The sequence below is a fragment of the Crocodylus siamensis genome, chromosome 3 (assembly GCF_052110815.1).
Source record: "Crocodylus siamensis isolate JL-2025a chromosome 3, ASM5211081v1, whole genome shotgun sequence".
Taxonomy (NCBI): Eukaryota; Metazoa; Chordata; order Crocodylia; family Crocodylidae; genus Crocodylus; species Crocodylus siamensis.
The window spans coordinates 27,713,044-27,725,450 of record NC_143397.1 but is presented as its reverse complement, the minus strand read 5'-3'; the positions used below and the strand labels follow the sequence as shown (position 1 = coordinate 27,725,450).

The 12,407-nt window shown below is 46.0% G+C and overlaps 1 protein-coding gene and 1 pseudogene across 1 annotated transcript in view; one reads left to right on the top strand and one right to left on the bottom strand.

Annotated features, from left to right (window-relative positions):
• PLCXD3 (phosphatidylinositol specific phospholipase C X domain containing 3) overlaps positions 1 to 12,407 on the top strand; it is a 140,770-nt gene that overhangs the window by 30,987 nt on the left and 97,376 nt on the right. The window lies entirely within an intron of this gene.
• LOC149868113 (uncharacterized) lies at positions 3,003 to 3,854 on the bottom strand (annotated as a pseudogene).

Genomic DNA, 12,407 nt, shown 5'->3' with positions numbered 1-12,407 from the left:
TACTGATGGCAACTGGCTCAGGGAACTTGACAGTATATCCATTTCTGACTATGGAGTAAATTTACTATTGAGTAAAATCCAGAACAATCATGTTATGTGTCTGCATTGTTTGGGTGAAATATTTCTAGATTTGTGTTATGAGACAGATTGGGTTAGAACGTCATTATCTACACTGTCTTCAAAATCCATGAAAAAGATGTAATCAAAAAGTACCCTGAAGACCACACTGGCTACGTCTCCTGAAAACCACAATCTTCAAGAAAACAGTGGAACAATTAGTGAATTTATCAATTCACTTGACAACACCACTAAGTTAAATCTAACTGTTGCAGGTTAATAAAAGCATTTTATTTACCCTACAGTGAAAAAATGCATTTCAATTTTAAGTAACTTAAGCATCTTTGGATAAATATTAAAGGAAATTTCAAAACAGATACTTAAGTGTTTTGGCGTAGCTGTACTTGTATATTCTTCCAAGAATGCCAAATAAACAAAATTGTCTAATTTAGCTTAATTTTTGTCAAAATTAGCCTAATTTAATGTGCATGACAGGCATGCATCTACACATGCATGCCCTTAATATGCATAAAAATGGTGAAATTAGGCTAATCACACCTAAATTTGATACCTGCAAATGCAAACGCAGGTATCAAAGTTAGGTGTGAGTAGTTAAAGTACATTAGAACATAAGTAGATGTGACCTGGCACTAACTTTAGTGCTGTCTCTGCCCAGCCCCTAGGGGCACATGGCAGGGCTGCAGGAACTTGGCACTAACTTCAGTGCCAAGTCCCTGCATGTGTAGTCACCCACCAAAAATCACTTAATGCTCATTGGCTTAATGTGCATTGCATTTAGTTGTGTTTAAATGCACAGAATGCCTGTGGGGATGATTACCTGCTGTCTTTACCAGCTACTGGACAATGTGGAAATAAGTATGCTTACTGTGTATAAATTTAGTATTTAAACACTGCTAACTTTAATATGCTTTTCAGAGTAGGTTGTTACAGACAGTTACTTTCAAGTCACTCTACACTCTATGATGATGTGTATACTCCTGTCAGTGGATCCATTATAGAAAATGTTTGATCTCCTAATTCTACCATGTATTACTATTTCTTCCACCATCCCTGCCCCCTCCCTCAAGCTCTCTTCCTTACTGTCCTTGAGAGACTATACCACCAGAAGATGTTTGTGTGTAGAAGAGTGTGTTATCACTTGTAGAAATATATGGCAGTGTGTTTTGTCATCTGCTGCCTTCAGCAATCCAGAAAGCTAGTCTCTTTTTTGATGGGCTGCTGAGCCTGAGCTCTTTACCATTCTCCTTGAGGTGTGGGAAGTATGGCAGCCACCTGCCATTTTGTGGAGATTCCCAAGGTAAATGTATTAGAATTCAAGCCAGTGTCAGGTTTTCAAGAAAACAAATGAGAAAGGTTGTTAATAACAGGGATATGAAATAGGCTTCATGCATCCAAAAGCAATTTTAGCTGGTCACTTCAATAGGGATTTCAGTCAGGGCATTAAATAATTGATTGCTTATAGATGCACCCAGGAAAGTGAGAATTTCTTTCTTGAATATGCCTGGCCTTAGGCCACTTGTTTAAAGAATCTTGTATAGGCATTCATTTCTGAAAATAATAGCCTTACTCTGGGGGTGATGGATTTCTTGATGTACCTTATGACTCCCAGTTCTAAAAAGGGAAGATTTTTTGGTGCACCAATAAGTTGCAGTACACTCACTGGTACACAGATTTTCTTGTGAACATTTTTTTGTTTTTCCCTGCTTTTATTCTTCATACTCAGCAGCTTTATATACATTAACTTGCAGCATTTTTTCTGTGTTCTAATTGTCCTTTAGCTATATTGAATGAAAATTCACTTACAGGCTTAAGAAACGTATTTTGTAGTATTAAAGTTAGTCTGTTTTTTTCTTTGTCATGGGATGGGGTCCTGCAGGATGGCCGTGATCTCCCCAAGGCCCCTTTACCATGCCAAGTTGGCCCAAAACTTGATCTTCCCTTGGCCGGTAGGTCTTCCTTTGGGTCCCCTATAAGTTTTTACATAGGCCACACCCCCAACTTTTGCTTCAGCGAGCTTTCTTGAAGTCCACCACCTGACCTGTCCTGGGATATTATTCACATAAATCTGAGGTCTCTTCCCAGGCCTCTGCCCTGCTTTGGGTAATCGTTCCCTCCTCTGTATCTCTGGCTCCTTGGCCTGACTTTCTTTTCTGGGTTCTACTGACCCCTGAGGCTCACTGCTAACTCATGTTACCTTAGGCCTTGTGTCACCTGTGTACAGCCCTGGCAAACCAGCCGACAGGTCTCACTCCTGGGGCTAGCCTGTTCATCCTTCCCTGCTGTCCCTACGTCTGTCATGTCTCCTTCCATTGGCTGTCCCTGACTGGGTACTGTAATTCCTCCCTCGGCTCATGGTTTACAGAGTTCTCCCAGCTGAAGTCTTAGATGGCTCATCTCATCAGCATGATGCTCCAACTATTGGTCCCATCTCCTATTCCAGCATTCCAGGAGGGCCAGCAGGATCTCTTCTTGTAGGGCCGTAGGATTTGCCCCTACAGATCCCTTCTCCATGGTGCTTCTCTCCGGTTGCCCTGGTTCGGCCTCCTCCGGGCCTAGGTATCCATGGAACTTCACTTGTTCTGGAGGCTTCCGGCTCCCTAGAAGCATGGTCTTTAGTTGCGTCTCCACTCCCCTCGAGGACCCTTTCAATATGTCCAACTCGTGGTGCTGTTCTAGGTGTTCAAACTTAACCATAATCACGTATTCTGCTAGTTGGGCTCCCAGTGTCTTCAACCTCTCTCGCATTGTGTTTGTGAACTTCACTGTGTGAGCCTTCTGTCTTTCACTGTGTGAGCCTTCTGTCCTGCTTCTGCCCACATTGCTATACTTGTTACATCTAGCATCTCCAACTCCCCAGGTTCTTGGACTTTTGTAGCTGTCTGACCACTTGTCACCCGTAGCATTTTCTTCTTTGCCTCCAATGCCTAAATTTTCTGCTTTAAGGTTTGCATTTGAAGCTCTAAATGCTCCCTCTCTGTGTTAGTCACTGCCTCTTTACCTGAGCTGTCTTCTAGGAGGGTTTTAAGGAACTGTACCTGTTCTCTAAGGTGGTCTTTTTTTGCCTCTACACTCTGTAACTGGGACCATAACCCATCGTCCTTTCTCTTCCTGGCCGCTAACTCCAGGGCCAGGTTTTGATCGTGCAACACCTCGTAATTTGTCATGCAAGCTTTTACCTTTTCCATCTCCTGCGCAATTGCCTTGCCCACTTCTTCTGTTTGGGCATAGCTTTCAAGCAGTTTGTCCCGTAGCTCTTGTGCTAGGTGTTCTGCACGTATTCACTTCTGCTGCCAGTCCTCCAACTCGTCCTGCAACCCCTCTATTCGGTTCTCCTGGCTGTGGATTTCTTTCTGTAGGATACCTGTTAGGCTTCTTGACACCTCCAACTTCTGTAGCATCTCCTGTCCCCCTGTCTGGGTTGTGCAGGCTTCAGAAGACCTTGATGTTCATGCTGTCATCTCCATCTGCAAATTATGCAGCTTCTCTTCCCTCTCCCGGCTCTTCTGGGCTTCATTCGCAATAAGCTGTTCTAGCGTGCAAGTTTTCTCCGCTTCTGCCGCTATCACGCACCTGATTTCTTTGGAGTCTCCTTCCCTTTTCCCTGCTTGTACCCACTGCTCTAAAGCAGTGACCCTTGCCTCAGCTTGTTCTCTCTGGGATTGGGCTACCTCTGGCTCCCACTCCAACCATGACATTTTTTCCTGCAACTCATCTACCTGCAATAGCCAGGTGAAATTCTCTTGTCTCAGGCCCTTTATGACCTCTGCCTATGCCATAGCTAACTTAGTGTGACTCCCTTACTGGTTGGGGCCCAAAGTCTTCTTCCCGTACAGTCTCTGGTGGTGGTGATTTCCCACTCCGCCCCCCTGTCAGAGCTCTGGTGCCACTGCCTTCCTCTCTCAATTCCTGTTTTAGCCCAAACGTTGGTTCCCCTTCTCAGGGGCACATGGTCCTTCCCTGTGCATGGCCCTACTTCCCAGACAATGCACCAATTTTTCATGGAATGGGGTCCTGCAGGATGGCCATGATCTCCCCAAGGCCCACTTACTGTGCCAAGTTGGCCCAATGGGCACCCTCAAATCTTGCCCACCACATCTTTGATGGAAAATATATATAGTAGGGAGGCTGTCTTTACATCCTCTTGGACATGGTTTGCTGTACTCTCTGACCCTGTGGACTCCGGCTCCAAGATAGATGTCACAAGGGGTGTTTTGGGGCACCATAGCCTTATGGGCTATGTGTGGCTCCAGCTGCCCCTTTACCACGCCCCAAGCCTCACTGATGGTACTGATGTTGTTTGGTTTGGACCTTGTTGCAGTTTGGTCCCCTTGTCCTCCCTGGGCTCTCCATGGCCCTGTCTTGCTCGGCGCCTCACTGGCACTTGGGCTGGCTGCAGCCCTGCAAAGTGCTGTGCCCTCTCAGGCACTGGGGACTGTGCACCCCAAATGCTGTGCCTTCTCTGGTGCTGGGGTCGGTGCACCCCAATTGCTGCAACCTCTCTGGCACTGGGGTCCCCATGCTGCCGTGGGTCCCCTATGAGGCCTCCTCCTTCCCCCAGTAGCCTCACCTAAACCACTGGTGTTATACAATAATAAACAAAACACAAGCCCCTGGGCCGTAACATAGATTCAAGCCGCCTGGCTATAATGTCATTTAAACCCTACTGGGGAATGCTCCGTCCCCCAACAGTATCAGGAGCTGCTTGTGCAGTCAGGCCCCTCCCCTTTGCTTGCTCTGGGAGAGCTCCTTCCCCCTTGGCTGCTGGCAGGGAACTGCCCTCCTGGCCTCAGCCCTGGGGTTTATATATGAGCCAGGCCCTGCCCTTTCCGGTCAGCTGACCACTGACAGGTGTGGGCCACTAGCTCGTTCTAGCTGCCCTGGTAACCAGCAGCTGGGGCTTCTACCTCACTGCTAGGGCTCTTCCCCTAGCAGTTTCAGCTCTTTAAAGGAGCAGGGCACCCTAGTGCACTGCAACAACCTTTTTTTTTTCCAGTGACAATACATGTGTGTGCATGCAGGCATGTAAGTACGCGTAGGTAACTGCTGAGGATACCTATTGTGGAAAATTTAGTGTGAGCCCATGAAGTTTATCAAGAAGTTTTCATTTAATTTGTTGTAACATGAAGAATATTCTGTGAATGCATTTAGGCAATAGCATGTATTCAGTATAATACAAGCCAAGGCTAATGCATATCAATGTTTAACTCTTTTGGTATCAGGATTGATTAGATTATCCATGTGTTCAATATGTGTTATTTGAGCTCAGATTTCAGGCCTGTTCAAACTAAAAGTGTCAAAGAAAGTTGTCTATAATTTGCAGTTCAGTAAGCAAAAATAACTTGAGAAATACTGGCTTAAAAATAATAAGAGTTTTCTTGGATGAAGTAGTATGTCTTATGGAACAGCCTTTGCAGCCATTAGTAATTTTTGTTCAGCAAATGGGCATAATTAGAGTTACTGTATAAGCAGCTTATGACACCCATGGGTAAGATGAGCAGCTATTTAATTCAAATGGCACTAGACTTTGTCAGTTTCAGTGATATTGGCATTAAGGTGATATACATGTGCCTGTTATTCTGCAAGGGAACAGCCTGTTCTCGGCTTTTTGCACCTTGTAAGCAGAGTGGTTAGCTTTTCTTTACTCTGCTTCTTACCAGGTCCTCCTTCAGCCAAAATGTGCCCTTCTGTACCTTTGGGGGTTCCTGCCCAATCTCCAAACACTGCTGGGTCAAGGGGATTCCTCTTAATTGGTCTTTAAGGAGGTTGTGATTACCCATGTCCTGCCTACGTTTTGCTGCCCAACGCAGCAACTTGGACAGTGGGTGCCAGTTCTGACCCACCCCAATAAGGTGGAAAAGATCAGCGTACATCAACACAGTTGGTTCTGTGGTCTAGATCCCAACCAACAGCCTTACTTCCATAGGATAGGGTCTAACAACCCATTGGATGCAGGTCTTAGATGTACGTCACAATTGACAGCTGATTGGGGTCCACAAGCTGTTCATGAAAAAATGCCTGTCCAGAGCCCAAATCCACTAGGTTCAGGACCTGAGTATCCTCTGTCTTCACTGGAACCACATTGCCTCTTTGCTTCAGTGCCTCTACCGAACCTGGTGTGTGCATAGCTGCAATCCATCTATGGGTACTGGCTTCTCCAGTGCCATGGTTGTTCACATGTAAAGTGGACCAAGACCTCCCTTTTTTCTCATCATAGAATCATAGAAGTAGGGTTGTAAGGGACCTTGTAGATCTTCAAGTCTGACCCCCTGCCTGGGCAGGAGAAAAAAACTGGGCTCAAATGATCCCAGCTAGGTAGGCATCAAGCCTCCTCTTAAAGACCCCAAGGGTAGGAGCAGCACCATGTCCCTTGGAAGTTGGTTCCAGTTCCTAGCCGCCCTAACTGTGAAGTAGTTCTTACGGATGTCTAATCTAAACCTACTGTCCAGCAACTTGTGGCCGTTATTCCTTGTTATGCCAGGGGGCGCGACGGTAAAACAAGGTCTCTCCCAAACCCTTCTGGTCCCCCCTAGTGAGCTTATAGACTGTCACCAGGTCCCCCCTCAGCCTTCTCTTGTGAAGGCTGAACAGGTTCAGGTCCTGCAGTCTCTCATTGTAGGGTCTGCCCTGTAGTCCCCGGACCATGCGGGTGGCCCTCATCCTGGCACTACATTCCAGACAGAAGGGATCCATTTGTACATCCAAATCAGTAGCTTGCTTCTGTTGAGCCTGCCCTTGTCTGTGTGGGGAATCAGGGCAGGATTCCTGGATTGGGTGCAGGATCACCATCTGAAGGCCTTCCGACTGTCGGAGGCCCTCCCTGTTTTGAATTCATGCCTCACTGAGCCTGTCCCTTTGGTCCCACAGCCTATTTCTTATATTCGAATTTGGCTGCAAGGAAGTTCTTGACTAGACAAACTACCTTTGGCAAATCACCAAGCCAGTGTCTGCAAACCCACTCCTGGGTTATCACAGAAAATGTCTGGTGAAATTAATCCAGTGTTATTACCTCAACTGTTTCTGTGGCTGAGCAGGACTCTAGTTTAAGCCATCGGGCACACAAGTTCTGGAGGCACTGCAGAACGCTTCACGGCCAGAAGTCCAAGTTAAATAGTTCTCCTCAGAACGAATGCCAATATGTCTCTTTGGTGAGACCAAGGTGGTCTAAAGGTATCATACAGTTCTAGGCAGTCTCAGCTCCCAGCTCTGGTACCTGGCCTAAATTTCCCCTGTCAGGTAAGGGGCTAGCTTAGTGGTTCACTGACTACCCACTTGAAGGCTTCCAGAAAGGCCTCAGGATCATCATCTGACCCCATCTTTGTGAGGTTTCTGTGTGTTTGGGCTAAGACAGTAGCACCCACTTGCATGTGGGGCTTTCCCTTATCCACTAGCCAAAGCATGAATTACTGTTGCTCCTACACTTTCTGCTGAAACTTACTGTGAAAGCTGAAGCTGTGGGAACACTTGTTAATAGTGCTAATGTAGCCCCTCCAGCCATTTTAGCAAGGCGTCTGTTATCCATTCTTTAACTGCTGGTGTCTGAGACTACTGGCATTCTCCACCAGCTGTAAGCAGGCTGAAGAAGAATTTGTTCCTTAACCAGCCCTCTAAAGCAAAGTTCAGTTTTTAAAACAAACAACTCCCTGTCCTGGACACTTGCTTTTGCTCCAGCACAGTAGCCTGGCTCCTTTCAACAAGCTGTTCCTTTCACAGTTTGTTTACACTTCTGGGAGTTTTTAGGTCTCCCTGTGTGACAGTCCCTGCTTAGCCACAGCTGGGCTTTATTAAAAGGGCTGGCTGTTCCTCCTTAAAGGGGAGATCATCCTGTTACATGTCTCCTTAAGAGCATCCTTAAAAGGGCATTGTCAGGTTCAGAGCTGCTGATGGGAAGGTGTTGAGAGCAGTTGAGGTAGACTGGAAGGAATACTTGGCAACCCCTGGCAACATGTTGAGTAATTTTTACTGATCACCAAATGAGCTTGTTTATATGTGGCTTTCATTGCATTTGCTATGAAGTCTAGTCACTGGAGGAAAGGATCCGTATCAAGTTCCACATACAAGTGAAGCTACAGTTTCACCAAGCAGTATCATAAACTGGGTTGTCAAGTCATCCTTTCAGACTAACCAGACAGATTAACTTTTCATTTCATGTCACATCCATACATAGTTTAGAGCTATGTACCTGAATTCACTTTGCCAGCTTTATCAGTCAAGTTTAAACTAGACTCAGAAACCTGAAAGCCAACAGTAAACCCTTCAGTGCAATGTGTCAAGCTTTTAAGCATCAGGCAAAACACTTGATTTGAGTATCTTAGAATATTCATGAATATGAATATTTGTTTAATTCCAAAATGTTGATCTTGTACCACTTAAAAGTCTGAAATATTCTAACTATAATGACTGAAAAGAGAAAGAACTACATTATAAGAAAATGCAAAATAAATAAATAAATGCCACAATAAAGGCAATGAACTTTTCAGCTACTCAGAGGTAATTAGTGCAAGGTAAAGTTAATGTGCATGAATATGTTTTTAATTCTCTGTTGACTCTATGCAATAACAGCAGGATGCTCACAAGAAGAAAATGAATCTCCATGATAATCTGTATGTATTCTTTTGAGTTTTCCAGGTGCTTGATTCCAGGTGGCAGATGACATAGTGCACATTTTCCTCTGGAATTTTAAAATACTAAGTGTGGAGATCACATGCTGAGATTCTTCTGCTCCTTGTTCACAGGCATGCAATTCTGCTTTCTTATAAGCACGTAGAGCTTCATAATACTCAGAATTCACCTATTTTTGCTCTAATTGAAGCCAGTTGGAGCAGAGTTAGATTAGTCCAGAAGATTTTAAAAATCCTTGCATTGGAAGTGTTACGTACAGACCTTAAAAGAGACTTCTGCCCCTGTGGGTATTCATACATCTAGAGATCACTTATTTGAGGGCATATACTTTGTGCACTGTGAAAACTCTTCCTCTGGACTGACTTTTTATAGTTGGTTGATTGTTAGATTTTTATCCCAGATTACTAACTCCTGTCTGAGATGGGGTTCTCATTATGTAAGTGGTGGTGCTGATATAGAACTGGCAAAAGATATTCTTCAAGCTAAGCAGCTATTTAGGGTCAAATGTGACTCCCAGATAAGCTACTGTATTTCCTGTGAAGTTAAGTTCTGATTCAGCGGTGCACTTCAGCACATTTTTGAGACTTCGCTTTCAGAGCTAAGGAAGTTTGAGTTTCCTACTGAGTTTGGGCCTTAAAGACATGCTTATCTGGGGAAAGGCTTTGGTTTGAAGATTGCAAGGGGTTTTTTGTTTTTGTGTATGTGTGTGTATCTCCTTTCTCCACAGCCCAGCCATGCATGGTGACTCTCTGGTGAGAGCAGGAACTAAGGACAAAAAAGTAATAAATTGCTACCCCATGGCATACCTGACTATTCCTCCATGCTAGCACCACAGCCTTTTAAATTGTTTAGAGGCTGTGAGAAGTGTCTTGTATTCTAAGGCCTTAGAGGTAACAATGCAACATATTTGTCTCTATAGAAAATCCAAGTGTTCAGACCAACTATTGGGATGCAGTTTGAGCCTAAATCAGAATAAAAATGCAATCCCACTTCTGTGATCAGAGTTCATCACTGATTAGTTTGAACATGTAGTTACTGAAATAAGTACAAGCATAGCTTTGAAGTTACACACTAGTTTATAAGCTGGTTGCATGGCGGGCCAGTAGGAGGCACTCCTGCATTGAGCCACGCACCTCCCTGCGCCGGACCACCTTCCAGGCTCCCTAGGGGTGCCTCACGTCCATCTGTCCTGCTTCCTGGAGCACACTCGCTAGCCTGGGGGTAACGTAAGCTGCCATCACCCCGAGAAGGGACTGTCTTGGCCCTGTGTCCTCAGAGAAACACAGGCCTAATAGTCCTATGGGTACTCGACCCAGTACAGGCACTTGGGGCACTTCGCCAAGTCGGGGGCCAAAAAGGAAAGTCTCCCTTAGTCCGCAGACCTAAGGGGTCTCTTAGGCATAATTTAGACTCACCTCTCAATAAGTCTCCTACACTGGTCACAAAGAAAAACTTTATTGATTACAGGGGTAGGGTGAAAATAGGGTACAAGATAGAGCAATATCATAGAAATCCCATAGAACAAAACAGTCTGGCTGAGGTAGCCTTTTGATCACACATCTCAGTTACTGCCAGCTATATATCTAACCAGATCTCGAGTAGCTTACTCACAAGCATCATCCCAAGGCCGTTGAAGATTCCCTCTGGAGGCAGGCTGTTCCTAGCTCATGAGTTATGGGGGAGAGAGCCAATTTCAGATGGTAAAGCTCCTCTCTAAGTCTGAGTCACCTGCATGGCTGCTGCCCCCTCCTCCTGGGCAGTCTTAACTTAGATAGCCCCTGTGACCTCATTCACCTGGTCCAGTGGAGGCCAGCACCTGTTGGCTGTTGGCCAACCAGTTTGAAATGCATCACTAGTTGCCGGGCAGACTCTAGCCCACCAGGTAGAAGCCCCAGGTAGCTGATACCAGTCACATAGGCAGAGGGAGCAGGTTTCCCCCTTCCCTCAGGAATGTAGCCAGCTCAGGTTACCTAAAGAGATAGGGTAAAGGTGTGTCTCCTCTGCTGGGCCCATCCTAATACATTGTCACAGCACAGAGATTTTGGGGAGAAACTAAGGTGGCTTCCTGCCACAGGTTGTTCTTAGCATTAAGCAGGAATTGAGTGATTTAAAAATATAGTAATTTAAAAGGCTAATCTCCCCGTCTCAGAAATGTTTGATGCATGTGAAAATAGGATTTTATAATACAGCTTCCCATGTTATGTCCAGGAGTTAAGTCCTCTCCCCTGAAAAAAAATATTTCTGCATTTCCTATAGTTTCATAGTTGGTAGGGTCAGAAGGGACCTGAGCAGATCAGCAAGTGCGAACCCCTGCCATGGCAGGAAAGACTACTGGGGTCAAACGACCCCAGCAAGGTGTTCATCCAGCCTCTTTTTAAAGACTCCCAGAGTAAGAGTGAGCACCACTTCCTTTAGAAGTTGGTTCCAGATCCTGTGAAGTAGCGCCTCCTGATGTCTAGCCTGAATCTACTCTCTATGGCCATTATTCCTTGTTACTCCCAGTAGTGCTCAGGGAAACAGGGACTCTCCCATTGCCTGCTGGTCTCCCTTGGCCAGTTTATAGATGGCCACCAGATCCCCTCTCAGCCTTCTCTTGTGGAGGCTGAACAGGTTCAGGTCTTGTAGCCTCTCCAAATAGGGCCTGCCCTGTTGCCCCCGATCATGCGAGTGGCCCTCCTCTGGACCCTCTCCATGTTGTCCGCATCCTTCCTGAAGTGCGGCACTCAGAACTGGACGCAGTACTCCAGCTGTGGCCTGACCAATGTCATATAGAGGGCAAGGATCACCTTCTTGGACCTGCTCGTGATGCATCTGTGGATGCATGACAAGGTGCGGTTATCCTTCCTGACTGCGTCCCCACATTGGTGGCCCATGTTCATCTAGAAGTCTATAAGGACTCCAAGATCCTTTTCTGCCTCTGTGCTGATGAGAAGGGAGTTCCCCAGCCTGTAGGTATGGTGCTGGTTCTTTCTCCCCAGGTGCATTCTTCCAATTGAATCCCATCCTATTCTCATCCGCCCACCCCGTAACCTGTCCAGATCCAATTGCAGCCTGTCCCTCCCTTCTAGCTGTTGTAATTATTTTGCACTTGCTGTGTGTTATAATCTTTTGTAATAGGTGGCCATGTTCGCATACGTCAGCTAGAGGTTTGCATAGTGTTTATGTAACAGGTGCTAAGTGAATAAGAGACTCTAGGGCGGCAGTATAGAAGAAACATGTGGTTGGGATTTTCCACATGGGGTTTCTCAAGGGAAAGTCCAGGGTCTGTCAGTAATGTGACAGTCACTGCTCCAAGCCAATGAAGAAGTGCCACACGCGATTAGACCGCCCTGCATCACTGAGGGTATAAAAGACATTGCACTAAGAACTTTGGGGTCTTTGCGCACCCGACGGAACATACTCACGGATCGGTTCGAACTCAGAGCGACCTTCAGCCTGGCCAGCCGGAGGGGAAGACGCCAGACCCGCCTGATCCCGGCGACCAACCCCAGAAACACCTCACCAGAACACAACAGCAGTCTCACGTGTTGCTAGGGCGCGTGAGACGTGGTGAGTGTGTGCTCACTGGTGGACACAACATCATTGATTCTGTTTTGTTTTGCACCTCGTTAATAAAGTTGAACCTGACCACCTGTAACATCGCAGAGCATGATCTGCTGTAAGCCCGACTATTGAAAGATCCTGTAACACTAACATGCCCACTTCTCCCT